The following is a 4184-nucleotide window of genomic DNA, read 5'->3' as shown; positions in this document are numbered from 1 at the left end:
AATCTGTGTATTCTGGTTCTCGTATGAGAGCCTGGGTTCGAATCCCACTTCTGACACGATATGTTTTATGAAATTAACTGGAAGAGATGTAATTTGTAAAACGTCCCAATTGAATGAATCCAAGTCAGGGTGGCCGAGCGGTCTAAGGCACCAGACTCAAGGGGCTCAGTTTCCTTCGTTCACAACGTGAATCTGTGCATTCTGGTCCTCGTATGAGGGCCTGGGTTCGAATCCCACTTCTGACACGATATGTTTTATGAAATTAACTGGAACAGATGTAATTTATAAAACGTCCCAATTGAATGAATCCAAGTCAGGGTGGCCGAGCGGTCTAAAGCGCCAGACTCAACGGGCTCAGTTTCCTTCGTTCACAACGTGAATCTGTGTATTCTGGTCGTCGTATGAGGGCCTGGGTTCGAATCCCACTTCTGACACGATATGTTTTATGAAATTATCTGGAAGAGATTTAATTTATAAAACGTCCCAATTGAATGAATCCAAGTCAGGGTGGCCGAGCGGTCTAAGGCGCCAGACTCAAATGGCTCAGTTTCCTTCGTTCACAACGTGTATCTGTGCATTCTGGTCCTCGTATGAGGGCCTGGGTCCGAATCCCACTTCTGACACGATATGTTTTATGAAATTAACTGGAAGAGATGTAATTTATAAAACATCCCAATTGAATGAATCCAAGTCGGGGTGGCCGAGCGTTCTAAGGCGCCAGACTCAAGGGGCTCAGTTTCCTTCGTTCTTAACGTGAATCTGTGTATTCTGCTCCTCGTATGAGGGCGTGGGTTCGAATCCCACTTCTGACACGATATGTTTTATTAAATTAACTAGAATAGATGTAATTTATAAAACGTCCCAATTGAATGAATCCAAGTCAGGGTGGCCGAGCGGTCTAAAGCGCCAGACTCAAATGGCTCAGTTTCCTTCGTTCACAACGTGACTCTGTGCATTCTGGTCCTCGTATGAGGGCCTGGGTTCGAATCCCACTTCTGACACGATATGTTTTATGAAATTAACTGGAAGAGATGTAATTTATAAAACGTCCCCATTGAATGAATCCAAGTCAGGGTGGCCGAGCGGTCTAAGGCGCCAGACTCAAGGGGCTCAGTTTCTTTCGTTCACAACGTGAATCTGTGTATTCTGGTCCTCGTATGAGGGCCAGGGTTCGAATCCCACTTCTGACACGATATGTTTTATGAAATTAACTGGAACAGATGTAATTTATAAAACGTCCCAATTGAATGAAGCCAAGTCGGGGTGGCCGAGCGGTCTAAGGCGCCAGACTCAAGGGGCTCAGTTTCCTTCGTTCACAACGTGAATCTGTGCATTCTGGTCCTCGTATGAGGGCCTGGGTTCGAATCCCACTTCTGACACGAAAAGTTTTATGAAATTAACTGGAAGAGATGTAATTTATAAAACGTCCCAATTGAAAGAATCCATGTCAGGATGGCCGAGCGGTCTAAGGAGCCAGACTCAAGGGGCTCAGTTTCCTTCGTTCACAACGTGAATCTGTGTATTCTGCTCCTCGTATGAGGGCGTGAGTTCGAAACCCACTTCTGACACGATATGTTTTATGAAATTAACTGGAAGAGATGTAATTTATAAAACATCCCAATTGAATGAATCCAAGTCAGGGTGGCCGAGCGGTCCAAGGTGCCAGACTCAAGGGGCTTAGTTTCTTTCATTCACAACGTGAATCTGTGTATTCTGGTCCTCGTATGAGGGCGTGGGTTCGAATCCCACTTCTGACACGAAAAGGTTTATGAAATTAACTGGAAGAGATGTAATTTATAAAACGCCCCAATTGAAAGAGTCCATGTCAGAATGGCTGAGCTTTCTAAGGCGCCAGACTCAAGAGGCTCAGTTTCCTTCGTTCACAACGTGAATCTGTGTATTCTGGTCCTCGTATGAGGGCGTGGGTTCGAATCCCACTTCTGACACGATATGTTTTATGAAATTAACTGCAAGAGATGTAATTTATAAAACATCCCAATTAAATGAATCCAAATTAGGGTGGCCGAGCGGTCTAAGGCGCCAGACTCAAGGGGCTCAGTTTCCTTCGTTCACAACGTGAATCTGTGCATTCTGGTCCTCGTATGAGGGCCTGGGTTCGAATCCCACTTCTGACACGATATGTTTTATGAAATTAACTGGAAGAGATGTAATTTATAAAACGTCCCAATTGAATGAATCCAAGTCAGGGTGGCCCAGCGGTCTAAGGCGCCAGACTCAAGGGGCTCAGTTTCCTTCGTTCACAACGTGAATCTGTGTATTCTGGTCGTCGTATGAGGGCCTGGGTTCGAATCCCACTTCTGACACGATATGTTTTATAAAATTAACTGGAAGAGATTTAATTTATAAAACGTCCCAATTGAATGAATCCAAGTCAGGGTGGCCGAGCGGTCTAAGGCGCCAGACTCAAATGGCTCAGTTTCCTTCGTTCACAACGTGTATCTGTGCATTCTGGTCCTCGTATGAGGGCCTGGGTCCGAATCCCACTTCTGACACGATATGTTTTATGAAATTAACTGGAAGAGATGTAATTTATAAAACATCCCAATTGAATGAATCCAAGTCGGGGTGGCCGAGCGGTCTAAGGCGCCAGACTCAAGGGGCTCAGTTTCCTTCGTTCTTAACGTGAATCTGTGTATTCTGCTCCTCGTATGAGGGCGTGGGTTCGAATCCCACTTCTGACACGATATGTTTTATGAAATTAACTGGAAGAGATGTAATTTATAAAACATCCCAATTAAATGAATCCAAATTAGGGTGGCCGAGCGGTCTAAGGCGCCAGACTCAAGGGGCTAAGTTTCCTTCGTTCACAACGTGAATCTTTGTATTCTGGTCCTCGTATGAGGGCGTGGGTTCGAATCCCACTTCTGACACGAAAAGGTTTATGAAATTAACTGGAAGAGATGTAATTTATAAAACGCCCCAATTGAAAGAGTCCATGTCAGAATGGCTGAGCTTTCTAAGGCGCCAGACTCAAGAGGCTCAGTTTCCTTCGTTCACAACGTGAATCTGTGTATTCTGGTCCTCGTATGAGGGCGTGGGTTCGAATCCCACTTCTGACACGATATGTTTTATGAAATTAACTGCAAGAGATGTAATTTATAAAACATCCCAATTAAATGAATCCAAATTAGGGTGGCCGAGCGGTCTAAGGCGCCAGACTCAAGGGGCTCAGTTTCCTTCGTTCACAACGTGAATCTGTGCATTCTGGTCCTCGTATGAGGGCCTGGGTTCGAATCCCACTTCTGACACGATATGTTTTATGAAATTAACTGGAAGAGATGTAATTTATAAAACGTCCCAATTGAATGAATCCAAGTCAGGGTGGCCCAGCGGTCTAAGGCGCCAGACTCAAATGGCTCAGTTTCCTTCGTTCACAACGTGTATCTGTGCATTCTGGTCCTCGTATGAGGGCCTGGGTCCGAATCCCACTTCTGACACGATATGTTTTATGAAATTAACTGGAAGAGATGTAATTTATAAAACATCCCAATTGAATGAATCCAAGTCGGGGTGGCCGAGCGGTCTAAGGCGCCAGACTCAAGGGGCTCAGTTTCCTTCGTTCTTAACGTGAATCTGTGTATTCTGCTCCTCGTATGAGGGCGTGGGTTCGAATCCCACTTCTGACACGATATGTTTTATGAAATTAACTGGAAGAGATGTAATTTATAAAACATCCCAATTAAATGAATCCAAATTAGGGTGGCCGAGCGGTCTAAGGCGCCAGACTCAAGGGGCTAAGTTTCCTTCGTTCACAACGTGAAACTGTGTATTCTGGTCCTCGTATGAGAGCCTGGGTGCGAATCCCACTTCTCACACGATATGTTTTATGAAATTAACTGGAAGAGATGTAATTTATAAAACGTCCCAATAGAATGAATCCTAGTCGGGGTGGCCGAGCGGTCTAAGGCGCCAGACTCAAGGCACTCAGTTTCCATCGTTCGCAACGTGAATCTGTGTATTCTGGTCCTCGTATGAGAGCGTGGGTTCGAATCCCACTTCTGACACGATATGTTTTATGAAATTAACTAGAATAGATGTAATTTATAAAACGTCCCAATTGAATGAATCCAAGTCAGGGTGGCCGAGCGGTGTAAGGCGCCAGACTCAAATGGCTCAGTTTCCTTCGTTCACAACGTGAATCTGTGCATTTTGGTCCTCGTATG

General features: G+C 45.0%; 1 non-coding gene across 1 annotated transcript; it reads left to right on the top strand.

The window, feature by feature from the left end:
• The first annotated feature begins 1635 nt into the window (after positions 1-1635).
• On the top strand, positions 1636-1757 carry TRNAL-CAA (transfer RNA leucine (anticodon CAA)). Its single transcript has 2 exons — positions 1636-1673; positions 1712-1757. It is a non-coding gene; the product is annotated as a tRNA-Leu (tRNA).
• Positions 1758-4184: the final 2427 nt, after the last annotated feature.

Source organism: Phalangium opilio, unplaced genomic scaffold, assembly GCF_054372755.1.
Source record: "Phalangium opilio isolate 3A_F unplaced genomic scaffold, DU_Popi_V2 ptg000061l_1, whole genome shotgun sequence".
Classification (NCBI taxonomy): Eukaryota; Metazoa; Arthropoda; class Arachnida; order Opiliones; family Phalangiidae; genus Phalangium; species Phalangium opilio.
The sequence above is the reverse complement of the archived record's forward strand: the minus strand, read 5'-3'. Positions and strand labels throughout refer to the sequence as shown.